A 20,383-nucleotide genomic window follows, 5' to 3' on the forward strand; every position below is an offset into this window, starting at 1 on the left:
CTTGCCAGCCTTCCCTGGCACCCTGTTTGAGAATCATTGATTTAAAGGGCTCAAGTGATAGAAAATCCTGGCAACATCTGTAGAAATGTTGTTCCAATGTAATCTATATAAATTGGGTAGTATCCCTCTGTAGCAGAAGGCTTGATGCTGCTGCTCCTTTAAGAGAAGACAGGCCATGTGAGAAGTAGCCTGCAGGTATGGCTGGGGGCAATTAGGAGCCATGTGACCTAAAGGAGCTGGGCTAGCAGGATATAAGCCCAGGGCTTGAGCTGAACAGGCAGTCTAGCCTGGAGAGCTGTGGAGGGAAGAGCTCCTAAGTAGCAGAGCTGCAGCAAGGCTCCTGTCTATTTGTAACACTCATACCATGGACCCTAAGGCCCACCTGGCTAACTAGTAACCCCGTGTGAGGCTAATGAGTGAGTGGTACTACTACATTCTTGGGACAACTAATGAAAAAAACAGGATAGGAGTGTCATGTTGGTCAAAGGGTCAAAACGTGAAAATAAGGGAACCTGAGGGGGACACCAAGCAGAGCCCCCAGGGCCACACCCACCGGTCCTCAAAGTCATCCAAGGTGCAGGTGGATGCCGCCCACTGGTGCTCTGCCCAGAAATGTGCACAGACAAGTGACTTGGCCAGGGCCAGGAGGAGGACCAGGACTTGGTGGGGCCATGGATGGGGTGACCAAAAACTAAAAGGTGGGGGGATTCCGTGGAGCATGGGTGGGCGTGAGCCCACTTGCTACCCATCACCCACTGTCAGGCCAAAGCTCTTGACCCAGTTGACCCAGGCAAAGGAGGCTGCCAAGTACAATGCCTGACAGGCCTTCACTTGCATCAGGTTGACTGCGTTCTGGACCATGAGGAGTACGTCATCAGCATACGCTGACAGGACCAGCCGCACCACTGACCCCTGGAGCATCAAGCTCACCACCCGCCTCTGCAGGAGGATGAGGAAGGGCCAAGGTGTACAGCTGGCCTGACAGCAGGCAGCCTTGATGCACTCATCTCCTGAACAGGATGGGCTCTGTCAGGGTCTATTTGAGATTGACCAAACACTCTGCAGAGGTGTACAGCACCTGGAGATCCTGCACAAAGTGGGGCCTGAAGCCAAAGGCCTGCAGTATGCCTGTGATGTACCCATGATCCACTCAGTCAAATGCTTTCTCCTGGTCCAGGGATAGGAGGGCGAAAGACAGGCCCTCCTAGTGAACTAGTTCTAGGAGGTCCCAAACCAGGTACAGGTGGTCAAAGATGAAACATCCAGGCACCGTGTACATCTGGTTGGGATGGATTACATCTATCACATGGGCTGCAGGCTCAGCAAGATGGCCTTCGCTGCCACCTCGTAGTCCATGCAGAGGAGAGACATGGGATGCCAGTTCCTCAGGTTGTGGGGATCTCCCTTCTTCAGCAGGAGGGTCAGCACAGCCCTGCAGCATGACAGGGGGAGTTCCCTACTTCCCTCAGATTTGGACCAGACCACAGCAAAGCCCGGGCTGAGGACATCCCAGAAGGCCTGGTAGAACTCCACAGTCAGCCCATCGATGCCTGGTGCCTTATTGCCAGGCATCAGGCGGAGGGTGGTCGAAAACTTGGCCAGTGAGAGGAGCCTATAGTCAGTCCCAGTTGCCTGTGCCAACCTGTGGGAGCCCCTCCCACAGAGTCTGACAGGCTTCGGTGTTGTTTGGCTCTAGGGAGAAGAGCTCTTTGTAGAAGGCCTGCATGTGTCGGTTCATCTTTCCTGGATCCATGAGGGGGGTGCCGTGACCCACCAAAAGGCAAGTATTGTACTTCTTGACCTCCCACCTCCTCTCCAGGTTATAGAAGAAGCAGAAGTCACAGTCCATCTCCTGAAGGAGCTGGATGCGTGAACGGGCAAACACTCCGCAGACACAGTGGTCCTTCGGAGCACAAAGCTCTTCCCACCTCTCCCGACACTCTCCAAAGAGGATGGGTTGGTTGGGTCAGTGGCCAGGTGCCTCTCCAGCTCCAGCACTTCCCACTCGAGCTGCTCCCAGACTGTCTCCCCCTGCTGGGTGTGCCCTGAGTGTAGCTGCAGCAAAAAAGCCAGATGTGCACCTTTCCCATGTCCCACCATCTCTGAGCTGAGGGGAAAGCTGCCTGTTGCTCCCGCCAGGCCAGCCAGAACTCTCAGAAGGCCTCCCTGAAGCCTACATCCTCCAGCAGATGGACATTAAAATGCCAGTAGGACAACCCTGGATGCCTAGGCCCCAGCGTGGCCTGGACCCAGACAAGGTGGTTATCTCTGAAAAGGGTCAGCTGGATGCCAGAGGAGTGGGCCCAGGCAAAGTGCAGAAAAGAGATATAAATATGGTCCAACCGGGAGTGGTATGCCTGCTCCTCCCCAACCCTCATGTAGATGAAGGCAGGGGGCTGGTAGGGTGACAGGCGTGCCAGACATCCACCAGAGAGTAGTTCGTCAGGATCCCCACTGAGGACACCCATGGTGGCCTGGTTCCGCTCCCTGCCCAACCTGTCTCGTGGATCTAGGGTGACATTAAAGTCCCCGCCAAGAACCAGGCACTCGCAAGGGTTGGGGGTGCCGATGTAATTGGCCACCTGGTGGAAAAAAATCAGCCAACTCCGGGTGCTTCGCAGGGGCGTACATATTGAGAAGGTTCAGGACCAGCCCCTACACTTGGACCTAGAGGTGCAGCAGGCGGCCCAGAACCACCTCAATGTCCTGGAGAACCTCCAGCTGCAGGCCTGAGAATAGGGTGGCCACCCGGCAAGAGGTGGCTGAGAAGTAACTAAAAAAGACCCTGCCTCCCCACTCCAGCTGCCAATTAGGCTCATCAGCTGGAGTTGTCAGGGTCTCCTGCAAGAATACCATGGGGTATGCCCCCTCCTGAAGGAAGGAGAGCACCCGGTGTCTCCTGAGACCCTTCCTGCAGCTGTGGACGTTGACGGTTGTGATCTTAAATAACCTCATGGCTTGGGGGTGTGGGGTGTGGAGTGGATGGTTCAGCAGGGGCCTCATGCATCTCAGCATTCAGTTTGGGGTTCATCAGCTCACACAGCGCCCTCCCATAAGTATAGAGGGCATCTATGAAACTGTGGGCCCACCTATAGAGCCGGGCATTGCAGCTTTTGGGCCCCTTGCTTGTGCCCTCGCAGTGATGAGGATGCTGCCAAAATCTACCCAGCAGTCCAAGGTGAACTATACCTTGCTGGTGGACCACAGGGTTTAGCTGCGGTTAAGAAATGCAAGTAGTTCACCCCAGGGAACATGGGGACTGAAAAGTCTGCAGGGTCCATGGAGCCTGCTGGTTCTTCGGCATCCTCCTCCTGGTCCTGGTGCTCAACAGGCTCCTTAGACACTGTCTGAACCCACTGGTCCGCTAAGACCCCGGACTCTGATTGGGATTGGGAAAGCTCTGCAGCCCCTTGGGACAAGGGTGGGGGTGGGGTTCCTTCACAATGTAACCCGGGCAGTACTCCAAGAGGTACCCCCTCTCCAATTGAAGGGATCAAAGCAGATGCACAAGCGCTGTGGGAGGTATAGGGACTCTCCTCCCCCTATAGAGCAGAGCCAGATCACCAATGGGGACTTAACCATATATTTTTTAATGGGAGAACAATACTGGGAACATAACCAGTATAAACCAGGGGGTATAGGGGACACTACAATGCCCTGAGGGGTTAGGATTCAACAAAGGTTAGACACTTACAATCATAGACATACTCATCCAGTTGACAAAAGACAGGGTTAACCAAAATGTAAAACACAAACAGCAGAACAAACAATACTGGTTGGTGAAATATAAAAAGCACAAAATACAAAATGTCAAATGACAACAAATATAGGACCTAGGTACCTGGAGGGGGAGAAAGGGGGAAAACACAACAGTCCCTTTCCACTGCAAGAGGACTCTCTTCTTGTTAGTTCACTCACCCAAGCTAGAATTTGAACTTGGATCTTCTACAGGGTAGGCAGAAACTCTACCACACAGCCACCAGTGCTGGCACTGGTTTACGCTGCTAGAGGTCTTGACCATCCCAGAGCCCCGCCCTGATGTGGAGCTGCCTGGAGGAACTGGTAGCAGAGCTGGGAGCCTCTCAGGTAGCTGCTCAGATCCTTGCTGGAGCTGGAGAGCCTCTCCTGCTGGCCACAGCCTCTCATAGGGGATCCTGGAGCCCAGCAGGAAGCCTCTCCTGTCTGCCACATGCTGCGCTGCTGAGGGTCCAACTGCTGCTTGCAGGTCCCACTCCTTCAGGCTCTTCTGGGGCAACCGCTCCCGCCCCACTCGCCCAGCTCTTTGCCAGCTCTTTGAAGCTCCTTCCTTGTGGTCCCTCGCTGGTCTCTCCTGAGTCAGCTGCGCTGACCCTTTTATCCCCCTCCAGGTGACCCAAGGGGCCAATTGGGACATGGAGGGTAAGTCTCTGGGACCTGATTGGTGAGGAAAGGGAATCCCAAGTCCTCCAATCATCTTTTGCCCTTTTAAAACCCCTGGGCTAAGTCACTGCCAGCCATCCCGTCACAACAATATGGTAGGGTAGAGCTGGAGCCCTGGGGGGGTCTGTACTGGGTCCCCGACAAGATTGGTCTGTTGATTAGGGGACCCCACCTGACCCTTCTGGTGCGGGACGATGGGGCAGGCTGGAAGTGAGGTTTTTCAGGGAGGGGGAGGGAAGAGACCCATCAGACACCGGATGACTTCAGTGTCTGCCTTGGGATCTTGGGAAAGGGGACCTCCCTCCTCAGAATTCACTGAGGTGAGCCCCAGGGCCCCTGTCTCCCTCAGATCGTTGTGGAGGGAGCTCCACTGTCAGAACTTCCTTTGGGTTGGTTGAGGCCTTAGCCTTGGCACCCATGGTCTTGGTCTCAGGGCATAGGCCCTGGCCAGCAAAGTGAGGGACTTCCTCCATGGGCTCCCATTCAGGACTGTCCAGCAGCCCCGAAACCTCTTCCATGGGGATCACCTGTTTGATCTTTCCCAGGGGTGGGGTGTCAGGCACAGCTGGGGAGGCAACCAGGAGCTGGGCTACTCCTCCCTCCATGTGGTGGTGTTGGGAGGGTGGGAGGAGTCCTCCACATCAGAGGGCTCCAGCTGTGCCCAGGCCTTCCTCTTGGCTTTGTGCCTGGAGGGGAGCTGCACCCATTCAGCCATGGGGTGGTCCCCAGGTGGACAGGCTCCAGTAGGAGAAGGTGAGGGTTGTGGGGATGGGGCAGCTATAGTGAGGGCATGACTAGGGGAAGGGAGCTTTGCTCCCTCTCTCCTCTTGGCTGCTGCTGCCCTCCCTGGGACCCTGCCAAACTTGGTTTGGGGGCAGGGTTCCCTGAGCTCACAGGGGGCTGGATAATGTGGCTGGGGTGCCAGGGGGGCCAGAGGGATACCAGTGGCAGGGGCACCACTCTCACCAGTGAGATCTGCAGATGCTCTCTCCTCCTGGCCCATGGGGCACTCGTGACCAAGTGCCCTGGGGTGTGGCACCAGAAGCAGCACAGGTCCCCCAACATCTAGAAAACCCTCACCAGGGTCCCCTAAAAAGGAATCATGAGGCACCCCTCAGCCTCCAGCCGCATTTCTGCCACCAGCTGGATCATAACCTGATGATAGAGTGCATGTGGCAGAGGCCGGGGTCTCAGCACCCCAGTGAGAAGGCCACTACCAGGGAGATAACTCTCCCCAGGGTTTGGAGCTGGGGGAGCAGGGCCCAATTAGGGATATAGGGAGGGAGAGAGCTGAGGACTACCCTGGTCCCCAGCTCTTCTAGAGGATCGAGGGGGATGTATTGGCCCTCCACCATGAGCCCCCTCTCCACCGCCTTTTGTGGAGCGCCCTCCAAGGCAAGGAAAAAGACCCCCTTGCCATGAAATAGGGAGGCCACCACAATCTTGGGGGCCCCCGCTACCCAAGCCAGGGCCTGCACCCAGGTTTCAAAGTGCAGGTTTTCCTGCTTGGGTAGTTGACACTTCACCGCGTGCCTGCTGGTGCGTGCTGGAAAGGGGGCCCCGCCGCTCGAGCTGGAAGGGCTGGTGGTGGAGGGTCCCGGTCCCGTGGCTTTAGGTCACCCTGCAGCTCCCTGTGCATAGCTGTGATTCCCCCGTACGTGGGGGGGGCTGCATTGGTGGGACCAGACCTAGGGCCAGGGACAGGCTGAGTGGGTGTATCATAGTTTCATAATTGGTAGGGTCAGAAGGGACCTGAGCAGATCATCAAGTCAGACCCCCTGCCATGGGCAGGAAAGAATGTTGGGGTCAAATGACCCCAGCAAGGTGATTATCTAGCCTCCTTCTGAAGACCCTCAGGGTAGAAGAAAGCACCACTTTCCTTGGAAGCTGCTTCCAGATCCTAGCCACCCTGTGAATTAGTGCTTCCTGATGTCCAGCCTGAACCTACTCTCAGTCAACTTATGGCCATTGCAGTGTGTGCTGGCTGTTGTGCTGGTTGGTGTAGAGCACCTGGTTCCCCCAGGCACTGGTGGTCTAGGCTTGGGGGCAGGGCCCTTGCCCTTCCCACCCCCAGCTGTGGAGGAGGCTGAAGAGGAGCCCGTCCCATTGCCCATACCCTTGGGGATGGTGGGGGAGGGGGCTTGGGATCCCTTCCATGGGTGGCCTGGCCAGGGGAGACCCCCTGGCCCTGTTGGCTCCCTGCTGAAGTCCTGCCTGCCCCTGGAGCGGAGGTTGCAGGCTTCTCTACCCCCAGAGGAGGTTGGTTAGACTCTGCCTCTGGGGTGGGGGCTACACTTTCTATGCGGCTCTGGTCAGGCCGCAGTACTGCATCCAGTTTTGGGCACCACACTTCAAGAGGGATGTGGAGAATCTTGAGAAGGTTCAGAGGGTTCAGAGGAGGGCCTGCAGGCAAGGCCCTACAAGGAGAGACTGAGGGACCTGGATCTCTTCAGCCTTTGCAAGAGGAGGCTGAGAGGTGATCTTCTGGCTGCCTATAAATTCATCAGGGGAGGGTAGCAGGGAATAGGAGATACTCTATTTACTAGGGCACCCCCTGGTGTAACTAGGAACAGTGGCCACAAATTGATGGAGAGCAGATTTAGGTTGGACATTAGAAAGAACTTCTTCACAGTAAGGGTTGCCAGAATCTGGAATGGTTTTCCAAGGGAGGTGGTGCTCTCCCTTACCCTTAGGGTCTTCAAGAGGAGACTGGACAAGCACCTAGCTGGGGTCGTCTGACCCCTGTGCTCTTTCCTGTCCAGAGCAGGGGGTTGAACTTGACCTACTGAGGTCCCTTCCGACCTTAACATCTATGAATCTATGAATCTCCTTGGGGGCTTGGCTGGATTCTGCTCCCATAGGGGGGGTTGCAGGAAGCTCTGTAGGGGCATCTGCCCCCCCCCCCCCCCCCCGCCCCCAGAAGGTTCCTGCCCTGCCATTGCTTCACATATAGGAGGGGAAAACAATAAAGAAAACCAAAATATACAGTGGGGCTGGTGAATCTAATAGGGGCAGGCTGGGGTTGTGGGGGAAATGGGAGGGGGGAAGGGGACTGAAGCTTACTGAGCTACAGCCCCACAGGAAAAAAACTAAGAGGGCTATGCTTGGGGAATGTGGGGGGGTGGAACACACACACAAGGGCTGGGGAGACTCAAGCTGTCTTACTCAGCCACACAACAAACACCAGGGCAGGGGGAGTGGACCATAGGATTTACCATACAAGGGCAAAAACACATGGTAAGGCTGCTGAGGCAGATGTAAAAGATGGCTGGGGTGGTGGAGGGGCTTTGTTTGTTGAAGATCAGTCCAAGAGCCCCTCAGGCCTCCAGCCAGGCACTCAGTAGCAGAGCAATAGGCATAAAAACAAAGCAGGATCAGATGCAGTGAGGCAACAGAAGCAATAAATTAGGGAGTAATCCACTGCAGGTGTGGTGTTGAGTGGTGCAAGGTGGTGCAGCAGGGAATCTTTCTCTCTCCTGAGAGGGGGCAGCATCAGAACAGATGGAAGCAGTAGCAGCAACAGCAGCAGCGGTGGTAGCAGCCATCCAGTTCAGCCACTCCAGGTATGCTTCAGGTGAAACTGGAGGTGAAGGTGGGGGCTGGCCTTCCAAGGCAACTGGGGCAGCCAAGGCACCTTTAGGCTCCAGCAGCGATGGTGGGGGAGGGGCCCACAGGTAGTGCAGGCTCCCTCCCCAGGCTGTTCCCCCACCACGGCTTGGTGGTGAGCTGGGCAGCAGGCCGGAACAGGGGTGCAGAAGCTGGGGTGTAGTGCTAGGGTGTGGTGCTGTGGTGCAGTAGGCCCCACCCGGAGTGGGGGCAGTGGCATGCATCAGAGGTCCTCCCTGTCTGTGTGTGTGGGGGGCGGGGAGGGCAGCAACAGCAGCAGCCCAAGGCAGGAAGGGGTGCAGCCAATTTACCCCCAAAAGTGCTGAGAACAAGCCAGCAGCTAACAGTAGTCAGAGGCAGGAAGGGGCCTGGCCATCTTCTCCCCAGAAGCTCCTGAGACCAAGCCTGCAGCAACTAGCAGCAGCAGCAGCCTGGGACAGGAAGGGGCATGGCCAACTTCCTCCCAGAGGCTCCTCCCCCAGAAGTTCCTGTCTATTTGTCCATCCAATTACCATGGGGAAGGACCACCTGGCTAACTAGTAGTCCCTTTTTACGGGGGCTAATGAACGAATGGAACAACTAAATTATTGGAACAACTAATGAAAAAAACAGGAGTGTCGTGTGGGTCAAAGGCGGTTAGGAAGGCCAAGGCAGAGATGGAACTAGGGCTGGCAACCAGAATTAAGGATAACAAAAAGTCCTTTTTCTAATATGTAGGGAGTAAGAAGGCGGCACCAGGTAATGTGGGGCCCCTACAGGACAGGCTTGGCAATCTGGTGACTGCAACAAAGGAAAAAGCTGATCTCTTCAATGAGTTCTTTGCTTCCATATTTCTGAGCAGGGACCAGGACAACTCTCCCACTAGGATTACGGACGGGCTCAAGGGACATGACACCATGCCTAGGGTCAGGGACGGTCTAGTTAGGGAACTTCTGGAGGGTCTGGATGTGTTTAAATTAGCAGGTCCAGATGCTTTTTAGCTGAGGGTACTGAGGGAATTGGCAGAGATCATAGCAGGGCCCCTGGCACAGTTGTATGAGTGCTTGTGGTGCTCTGGCCAGGTCCCAGAGGACTGGAAAAGGGCCAGTGTGGTCCCCATTTACAAGAAGGGGAGAAAGGAGGACCCAGGTAACTATAGGCCAGTTAGTCTCACCTTGGTCCTTGGGAAGACCTTTGAGAAAATTATCAAGGAGTACATCTGCGAGGGCCCAGCATGGGAGGTAATTCTCAGGGGCAACCAACACAGGTTCATTGTAGGCAGATCCTGCCTTACTAACCTTGTTTCCTTTTACAACCAGGTCACCAAGTCCTTGGATGCAGGCGTTGGGGTGGATGTCATCTACCTGGACTTTAAGAAGGCCTTTGACACTGTTTCTCAACCCATTCTCATAAAAAAAATTAGGCGACTGTGGCATTGATGCCTACACAGTCAGGTGGGTGGCAAATTGGCTTGATGGTCGCACCCAGAGAGTGGTGGTGGATGGGTCATTTTTGACCTGGAAGGATGTGGGCAGTGGAGTTCCCCAGGGCTCGGTCCTCAGGCCTGTGCTATTCAATATCTTTATCAGCAACTTGGAAGCGGGCATGGAAAGCATGCTGTCTAAATTCGCTGATGATACAAAGATGTGGGGAGAAGTGGGCACACTGGAGGGGAAGGACAGAATCCAACTAGATCTAGACAGGTTACAGAGGTGGACGGATAAGATAGAATGGAATTCAACACAGACAAGTGCAGGGTAGAATGAATCTGCAACACACCTATAGGCTGAGGAACACCCTTCTCAACAACACAGTGGCTGAAAAGGATCTTGGAGTCATTGTTGACTCCAGGATGAACATGAGTTGCCAATGCGAGGAAGTTGTCAGTAAAGCTAAACGCACCTTGTCGTGGATCTACAGATGCATCACAAACAGGTCCAGGGAGCTGATCCTTCCCCTCTATGCAGCACTGGTCAGGCCGCAGTTGGAGTACTGCGTCCAGTTCTGGGCGCTGCACTTCAAGAGGGATGTGGCTAACCTTGAGAGGAGAGGGTCCAGAGGAGGGCCATTCGCATGGTCAGGGGGCAGCATGCCAGGCCCTATGAAGATAGACTAAAGGCCTGAATCTATTCAGCCTCCACAAGAGAAAACTGAGAGAGGATCTGGTGGCTGTCTAAAAACTCACTAGGGGGACCAGCGGAAAATAGGTGAGGCTCTATTCCCCCAGGCACCACCTGGGATAACAAGGAATAAAGGCCACAAATTGATTGAGAGCAGGTTCAGGCTTGATATCAGGAGGCATTACTTTGCGGTTAGGGCTGCCTGGCTCTGGAATGGGCTCCCAAGGGAGGCGGTCCTCTCCCATACCTTGGGGGTCTTCAAGAGGAGGTTGGATAGATATCTGGCTGGGGTATTGTGATCCCAGCACTCGTTCCTGCCCAGGGCAGGGGGTCAGACTTGATGGTCTGTTCAGGTCCCTTCCAAACCTAGAAACTATTAAACTCTGAAAGGGTCAAAACATGAAAATAAATGCGCCTGAGGGGCCCCCAGAATCTCCTGAGGGCAAGTAGCCCTGAGCTTCATGCCAGGGCAGCTTGTTATACTCCTGGGGTCAGCACAGGTGCTGGCTCCAGCTTTTGGCTCCCTCTGGCTGCAGATCCAGGATGAGCTGGGCAGGGTCAGTTTGCACAAGTGGCACAATTTGTCCCACACCAAAGTGCATGTTCAAGCACATGTGCTGAGGCACAAATCTCTGGTATAAATTTGTGGTGCTGCTATTTGAGCTGCTGCATGTGCATGTGCCTGCATGTGTGGACAAGTCCTCTCTGTGAAAGTGAGCCATGGACTAGGTATTACAAGTCATTCCTAGCACTCAGTGTTACTTGGACAATATGCTCTTAACAGGAGTCAGCAGTAACAAACATCTTGAGAATTTCAGGGAGGTATGGTATTTGTCAGGTTGATTATAAGCTTAGAGTAAACAAAGTAAAATGTTAATTGGAAAAGGCTTTATTGTAAACATGCCACCTTTGGAAATAGGGGACATAAATCAAATAACAAAAATTGAGGCTATCCTTAGGGCACCCAAGAAGCTTATAATACCTGAAAGAATTCAGTATGCTTTAATACATTGTTGCCTCCAACAGTAGCTCATGATGCAACCCTGGAACAACTAGGATCAGTAATTTCACGTGATGGAGGATCATATTGATTAGATTGAATTTCTGTTTGCCTTTGTTACTTGATTTCTTACCCCAGAAGAATGTAATTCTGCTTAAGGTGAGAGAGAAGCTCTCTGTCTAGTCTAAGAAATCAAAAAAAATCACTAGTGTCCTAATCAGACAACATGTTTATGCTAATATAACTGGCAATATACCAGTGTAAAAAAGTATGGTAGCAGATAGGCAACACAAAATTCTAAACTAATGCAACTTCATCAAGCCAGTAGAGCAGTAGTCACCAGCCCATTGATCCTGATTGACAGGTAGGTCCTGGAGCCTCTTTTGGTCAATCCTGGGCTGGGGGAGAGCTGGGCACATGCCCGTCCCTCCCCCCCAGCTCCAGCATGTCAATCTGTGGGGGAGGGAAGGGCCGGAGGCCAGATCAAGGTCCCCACGGTGAGCGACTGACTGTACAGCCCAGTGGCTCAGCTCAGCAGTGGAGACTCACATGGGGGTGGGCCCAGCCCAGCCAGGTCTGGGAAGATCTGGTCATCCAGGGGTGAGTCGAGGGGCTCCCACCGCTGGACACAGCAGAGGCCCCTGGTGCCTGTGCCCCCCCCTCCCCACCTGTGCTCGGGGCCCAGCACCTCTGTGTGAGAGTCCAGAGGGTGCTTACCCAGGGTGTGTCCCCAACCAGGGGCATGAACTGCAACACATCATGACATCCATGCTACGACGAGAGCTTCCCATCCGCACCTGCCCAGCTTTACCACCTTGACAGATGAAGCGGATTGGTGCCAATCCGCAGCAGGGGCAATATCTGGAGGCCGGGAGCAGAACCCAGGGGAGGTAGAGAAGGACAGCGGAAGAGCAGGAGAGAGAAGCTTGGGAGCTGGAGACACGGGGTGAAGATGGGGAAGATTGGGTAAGCCCTTGGTCAGACCCTGAAGACACAGTGGAATCCTCACCGTGGGAGTGAAGAGGAGGGTGGAAGAGGCAAGGTGGTGGAAGGTAGATCGGGGAAAGACCCCAGGAGCGGCAGAGGTGGCGGATCTGCCCGAACCATCCGCCGCAGGGTTTTGTTTTCCTTTTTTTTTCTTCTCTCTCTCTTTGCTGCCTCCTTGCTGGCTAGAGAGCCCACATCAGGGCCAGGCATTCTCCCAGGAAGAGAAGGGGAGTGTGCACTCAGAGGGACTCCGCGACTGGACCGGGAGTGGGCAGAAAACCCCGAGCTGTGAGAACCGCGTCTCTGCCCAGCTGATCGTCCCAGCGGGAAGTCCCCTCCTCATTAAGCAGTGTGCACCATGAATTAAGCCCAGCGCACCGTCAATTAAGCTGGCATGGTCCTGATGCAAAGTATCCGGGAGGAGTCCAGAGCAGGGAAAGTAAGCCGCTGAAGACCCCTGGGGGTAACCGACCCCAAGCACAGGAGCCAGACCTTAACAACATCCAGAAGATGAACAGGACAAAGGTCATAAGATTTCAGTGAACCCGAAAGAAATAAAACGAATGAAAGTAAAGAGATTGGTTTTAAGTTGGTCCTTCCTGCGCATCCATTTTTGGACTTCGGGCACTGGGGCAGCCCCTATGATTGATCCAGGTGTGTGATGGGTAGTCACCACCCCCCTTTTTGTAAGCCTCTTTTAATCATCAAAGTCATGGCAGGCAGGAAAAGAAAGGGCACCAGACCCCACCCAGATCGACCATAAGGGGCGCAGCCACCCTGAAGGGCCAGTGAATGTCAGTAGGATGTAGGGTTACATGTCTGTACCCAGTGACTATCTGGCACCCTGGATGACCAGATCTTCCCAGACCCAGCCAGGCTGGGGCCGATCCCACTTCTCTCTCACAGCTGTGCTGAGTTGCGCCTGCCTGGCAGCCAGAGGAACATGGCATCGGGCCCTGGTCCGGCCAGGTCTGGGATTCTCTGTGGTCTAGGGGTGTATGGGGCAGGGTAAGGATGGGAAAGGAGGTAGGAGGTGGGGGAGGGGGCAGGGCAGGGGGTGTGGTAGATCCTGGAGTGCCCTTTACTTGCAAAAAGTGATCTTCACCATAAAAAGTTTGGAGACCACTGCAGCAAAGGATTACCCCTGAGAAATCAGTCATAAAATTCTACTGGTGTAAGTTACCTCTCTAGGTGCCATGTATCCACACCCATTCCAGGGTAGTTGTTTGCTAAAGGCAAACAGGTTCTTGCTTGCTCCATTACCACCTAATGAGGTACAATAATAGTCACATGCCACATGAGCTACACAAGGATAGCTGCACATCTGTCTAATCCTAAACACAATGTAATTTATATAATTTATACAAAACTGATCTGAACAAAAAGGTGTGAGTCTGTCAGTCCATGCCCCAACATCTGTTACACCCATTGTAAGTCATCTTCTTCCAGTTCAACTTATAACCTCAAAATACGAGTGCTCACTAATAGGGCAATGAGTTCCAACCAACATGAAAATTCAGATTTCTGTGTAAGCTATTTGGGAAATGTAAACATGAAAGGACTTTTGTGTGGTGGCCAAAAAGCAATATAGAAAATGGCAAACCAGTATCCAAGTTGCTAGCAAATGTAATGGGTCTGTCCAGACGAGCAATGAATGGGCATTTTCCCGGGGACAAATAGCAGTGGCATATATTTATGCTGCTGCTAGTTGTCCGTGGGGAATGCTCCTGCATGTGCGCTTTGGTGTGTGGCAAATTGCCCTGGGTAGGGTAGGGGAGACTGGGGCAAACACCTGGGCAAACACCTGGGGTGGCCCCAACAGCCTTACCTGGGGCCCTGAGGGCCTCCTGGGGCTCCAGCAGTGGTGGTCTAGGCATGCAAGTCTGGCTGGCAGCCAAAGCATGGCTCTGGCCAGCCAGACTTCAGTTTTGGGTAGCACATACTGTTGCCATGTGTGCCATGTGCTTTTTTTCAATGCACTTTTTTTAGATACCAGGATTTCCTGGTATCAAAATTTGGCTCTACACTGGTAATATGAAGTGCAGATAACCAAATCACGTGCTCAGAGTGTATTTTGCAGCCTCTCAAAAGCCTTTGAGGCACCACAGAGTGCATGGGCGTGCTTGTATGGACACATTCCAGATGTTTAAATGTGTTCTTCTTTATCTCTGGCTAAGTATCCATTGACAGTAAATTCCCACACACTATGCTAAACCATTTATAGCACATATTGGTTTCAGTAAGTGCCCATTTTAAATGGCAGAGTTTCTCTATATGAATTCAACCACGTCAGTGCAAGTGATCAAAGAGTTGTTGTCCAAGACAGGAGTTCCTGAATAAATTGTGACAATGAAGCTCAATTCACACCTGAGGAGTTTGTCAAAAAGAAATGTCTCATTGCTTCTTTACCACCCTGCCACAGACAGATTAGTGACAAGATTTGTCCAGACATTCAAGTAAATGATCCATGTTATAGCTCTGGATAAAGGTTGCTTCCAGCATAAGACTGCACATTTTCTGTTGAGGTATAGGAATGCATTACTATACATGTTATTTTAAATCAGACACTAGCAGCTTTTATGGGCTGTACTTTAAAGTGTACTCTACCCAAACTTTATAAAGCCTTGTTAAAGTAATCCCACTAGTAGTCGATACTGTTGTCCCTCCATTGAAGAGTAGTAGGAGTGCATGCCAATGAATTAAAGAATACATTCTGTGATATACATGAAATGGCATCTATACTTAGTAAGTCACCATGCTTACTTATTACTGAGCAACTCTGGCTGAAAAATTATAATATGTTCCCAATGGCTCTTGCCAGTTCCAGTAGGTGGAGTAGCTGGTTTTGTTGTTCAGGACTTACGAGTATACTAATTCAGTAGTCTTTGAATTTTAGTATTTTAAAGTTAATTTTACCTTTCTTGTTATGTCTCAATTTTCAGTGTTTTAAGTGAAGGTGAACTCAGTGTTCTGGTAAGGTACAAGTAGCTGCCAATCAATCTTAACTGTGTGGGGCAGTAAATTTCAGTACTAAAATAATGGTTCACACTAAACTAAACCTAATTCTAGATCTTTTCTCATTTCTTTTCTAATATATTTAATTCCTATATATATATATATATATATATATATATATATATATATATATATATATAAACATTTACAATATATGTTTGTATAAATATTGAACAAAAACTGTTACCACGCAAAATCCTTTGAAGCCAGTTGTGGGAATGTATTAAATAATTTCAGAGAAAAAAAATCTGCCTGTCTCCCTCAAAAGAACAGCTAGCTACAAACATAACAGATCATAAAAATAGACATATCATCCTTTCATATATTAAACTGCATCCCATTTTTGTTTACATACATTTTTATATACATAAGAGCCCTAATATTTCTAAATACATGCTTAATGATACTGCAAGTAAATAAAAAGCTAATAGCAGGAAAAGAAAAGCGACCTGTTGATGGTCATTTCAAAGCTGTGCTACACAAACAACAACTTTGGGGCTGTGTGGGCAGGAAAGTTCTCTCTGCTACAAAAGGGAAGCAGTTTACAAAAGCAGCCAGTCAGACTTGCATTTTTCCAATCTCAGCTGGATGTAAGCAAGGCAGAGAAGCAGAGACAGAACAGAGGCACAGACCAAAGAGTAAAGTGGAATTAATAGCTCCTGTTATCTACTACTGTTGTTTGTGTTAGTTATGCTATTTACTTCCCTCCTCACTTTCACCAAGATGTCTAGACAGCATGAAATTTAAATTTATGAAGCTTTGTAAGTCACATTGCTTTCCTTAGAAAATACCAGAATGCAAGCAGGAAAATCCTGGCCCTCCTGAGGGAGCAAAAACAACCAGAGAGAAAGAATTGTGTCTTCTGCACCCCACATGAAAATTTAAACACTTAAAACCTCCTAAGCGTGCTCCTTTCTGCTACTTTACTTGATTTGGCAGGTGGAGCCTTTTGTTATATAAATCAAGCAGAGGGCATGGCTTGTGAAAGGAGCAAAAATGGGATTAGCAAAAGATAAATCCACAGACCTCATGATCTCTGCCCTGCCCTCAAGTGTGTGTGGTCATTGGCTCTCCCCAGCTCTCCCCATGCACACAGTATTAAATGCTGCAGAAGGTTAGTGCTGAGAACATATGGTATTAACTGGCTTTTCCTCAATTCCTTCCCCCTTTGGCTGGCTAGACTGTGCAAACACATGGAGCTGATCTCAGGCATTGTGGCAGAAGCAGATTTACACAGCAGGGAAATGACGCCATAGAGCTGTCTTTCCCACCGCACAGCTACTCCATTTCATTAATTTTGCTTCCCTCCGAGCCACCCAGCAGGAGAAGGCATATGACTCAAACTAACGAAGGCACAGGGAAAGAATCCAGCATTTTAAAGAACTTCTGTAAAGTGGGTCTGCAAGTATTATTCTAAACGATACTGGGAAGGCATTAATTCTCAGTTGCAATAGGAGCTGCAGTGTTTTCACTACTGTGTACTTTCTAATTCTTCTTTTTTTCCCCTCACACCAGAGACCCAAATCTTACAGTGCTGGATATGGGCATCTTTGATGGAAATCCATGAGAATTACTCAGACAGTAGTAGAAAACTGGCCCCTTAAGTATGGTATTAAAAGCATCTGGAGATCTGTGGATTAGTGGGACCTCCAGTAATATCTATCTTCCTCTTCCTGTCATCTTTACCACCTGTTAGTCTATGAGTGTGGACACATGGCATGATTATTGTGGATTCCACTTCCATAGTAAATGTATTCCCAAGTGAGGAACAGACATAGGTTTCCTAAGCTGTCTGTCCTCAGTAGGTGCTATTACACAGACTAGTTTCTAGGTAGTAAGAAGCTGGTTTGTATTGAGTAAAGTATGAAACTGGGGAGCAGAAGCAGGGCATGTTCTACATGCAGACTTTCTCATGTAGTAAAGTCACTATGTATTTTTCAAGGGGTAAAATTGACTTGGATTTAAGTAATTTACAAGGTAGTAAAGCTGTGTGATTGTGCACACTAAACTATATGTTGTAATGTAACTTTACAACATACACGCATGTCCTATATCAGCACTATATGTCTCTCTCTGCTTTTTTGTTCATCCACATTCTCAATTCAGTTAGCGCCACGGTTCTTAGCCAGGGTGCCATGGCACCCCAGCGTGCTGTGAGATCCTTTGAAGGTTGCTGTGAGTTGTGAGGGCATAAGAGAAGTGTGATGAGAAGCAGAGTGTAACAGGATGGTACCTGAGGGCTGCTATAATGTCCCCTAGTGGCCACCTTGAGCCAGACCAGCTTTTTACTTCTGCCTCTCTGGGTCTTCCCCTGATGTCTCACCTACCATGCCTTTGATGTTGATGATGAGGGGAGGTTCCCCTTAGAAGCTGATGAGCTTTAGGTGCTCTTCCTCATTCCTTTTTTCCCTCTAGGGGCTCCCCTGGCCCACTTGACTTGGAGTCCAGATCCCAACACCCTGAAGTCTCTCCCTCTCTCTTTCTGCCTGGAGTAATGCTGGGCCACTCAGACCCTAACCCTTGTCCAGGCTTCAGCCTGTTCAGCCTTGGCCCCTTTTTCCTCTAGATGAGGCCACTTAGCCCAGGTTCACTGAGTTGGGCCCTGGCTCTTTGGGCCTCAGCTTCACAGTGGAGGGTGTCTACCAGGTACCCTGCTCATGGCCTTCTCTACCCCTCCAGCCACTCCCGGTCCTCCAGTTATTCAATAAACAAACATATACCAGCACAACTGAAATATACACAAACTGCTTTCACACAAGTGTGTCCCTCCTGTGGTCTGTCAACATCCTGTCACAATCTATAACTCCCAGGGCTAGGTCTGCTCTCATCCTTGTGGGTAGCTTGGGTATCCCTAGGCATTGCTTCCCACAGTCAGCTTCCCTGTGGGAGTTCCTCTCCCTGCAGCCTGTAGGGCCTCACTGACCACTGTGGCTCAGATCCTAAGCTTATATGCCTGGAAGCCCCTTTCCCCCTTTCTGTCATGTAGCTTCTCCCCAGCCACATAGGGGTTCTCCCCTCCTAATTAAGGGCCAGCCTGCACTCCTACACCTGTTGCTCCACACAACTGGCTTAGCCTGCTTCCCTCTCTTAAGGTGACAAGAGCCCCCTGACTCCCTATTACACTCCCCTCTCCACCCCTGCTATTGTCTGTGTCCTTTGTCTGTGCCCAGCTGATCCCACACCCCACTGCCCAGCCCCACTGCAAAAAAGTAAACACTGTAAAGTGTAATAGATAATTAGTTTTTGGAATTGGGTGCCATGCAGCTCACAAAAGTTATGGAGGGGTGCCTTGGATCCAGTGCAGAGTAGCTCAAGTCCAAAAAGACTGAGATCTATGGTTGGAGGATTCAGGATTTTTCTTTTAACCAAGCACCTGTTTTTCATCCTTCACACAAAATGCAGGTGACTAAAACAAAGGAAGGTGTGATCAGAAGAAACACCAAGAAAAGGTGTTGGGAGACTGTAAATTAAAGTTGCTCTAAAACATGCATATAAGAGAGCATAGCCTCTGAGAAATCTCCATTGGCATACTCTTCAGTGCAATGTAGATGCAATGGGCCTTAGTATGCATGGACATTCCTGAGCATGCTAAACTTAACTTAATTGGCTGTATTGAAAGACTGGAACACCAACACAAGTGCATGTATGTCCCTGTACCAGGGTTTCTGGAGCAATTCCATTGTATGGGTTTTAATTTGCACCACAGCCAACTGAAAATTCCTGGTCTTTGTACTTTATTATGGCTAGTGTTTTCTCAGATCAAGCTTTGGTTAGTTTTCAGATTAATCTATTGGATTATGTCAGGTATCCAAGTTGTAGCTGTATTGGTCTAGAGGCAAAATGAATCAGTTCTGTATTGAGTTACAGCATTGAGAACCTTTTGTGAATGTTACTTGTCATCCTTCCTGTCCTTGCAGCTGTGATCTACAGTCGTATTTACCTCAGCCTTCCTGTCACTCTTTGGCTTAATATCTGTTGACAGCCTTTGTTTTTCAAAGTGGTTTCTGCCTTGGGCTGTTGCTTTGCCAAAGCTGTGTAATCTTCCCATGTACTGTTATGTGGGTATTCATGAATACAGGCAGGATACTAAATAAGGTTACAGAAAAAGTGTTAACAACTTCAGGGATTTAATCCAGTGTTGCTGGACAACCCCTACCACTCTGTTCCCTGGACATGCAAGGAAGGTAGGTTCAGATACTGAAATAGAGCCCTTCTTTTTTTAGCAACTGATATCTCTGGCTATTGCAGCTGAGAGGTTCTCAAATACAGTTTCAGCTATATGACATCCCTCTGAAGACATCATACAAATCTGCAACATAGCAGAAGCCATTGCTCAGCATCTCCCTAAGTAATGTACATTTATTTTATTTTTTAAATTATTAATATTAATAATGTGTATTGTGGCAGCACACAGAGTCTTCAACTAGGTCTGAGTCTGACTGTTAGGGACACTATGTAAATATGTTGCATGCTCCAAAACCCATATAAGTGTCCCAAATAAAGTACAACCTAAAAATGAAGATATATTTAGTAAGAATGAAAAAAACAAGCAGGTAAGGAACACAAAGAAGTAATAAAAAGAACAGGGAGTTATAGCATAGGTTAGCTCTGTTGACAGTTCATGACCAATTGATAGAAGTAATCACAAATAATGTTCTCTTTAAAATAGAAAATTACAGTCACAAGAGGGAAAAATAAATAAGAGACCATCTGTGTCTTGCCTAATCGAAAGCCTATTTCTTCCAGAAGCCCTATTTTAATAGTCAGGACTCAATTCCACAAACTTTCATTAACAACAAATCAAGGTGTTTTTTTTTCCTTTGCTATACCAGGATTTGCCTCACAAGAAATATTGACTATAACCACTTTTCACAAATTAAAAAAAAATCCCTCTTTGTTCTGTGTGCCAAGTTTCTGCCTAGACTTGATGGAATTTTTGCTGAGACTTAGAATAGAAGCTTCAGAAGGGACTTTCCTATGGAATTTAAATAGCAGTTTATAATAGAAAGGCTGACAGATCTTTTCTTGAGCACTGGGAACATGAAAACAGCAATACAGTGATGAAACAATAGTGGACAGGGAATTTTTTTTTCTCTGATTTTTATCTTTTCAGGGGATAAAATGTAAAGGTATTTTAGATATGGGAACTTCACCTGTGAAAGTGTTTAGGGCAAGTCATAAAGACAGCACAATACTATCTGAATATCTAAGGACTCAGCCACATAATATATAGCATTATAGGTAAAAATAGCCCCAA

Source organism: Alligator mississippiensis, chromosome 2, assembly GCF_030867095.1.
Source record: "Alligator mississippiensis isolate rAllMis1 chromosome 2, rAllMis1, whole genome shotgun sequence".
Lineage (NCBI taxonomy): Eukaryota > Metazoa > Chordata > Crocodylia > Alligatoridae > Alligator > Alligator mississippiensis.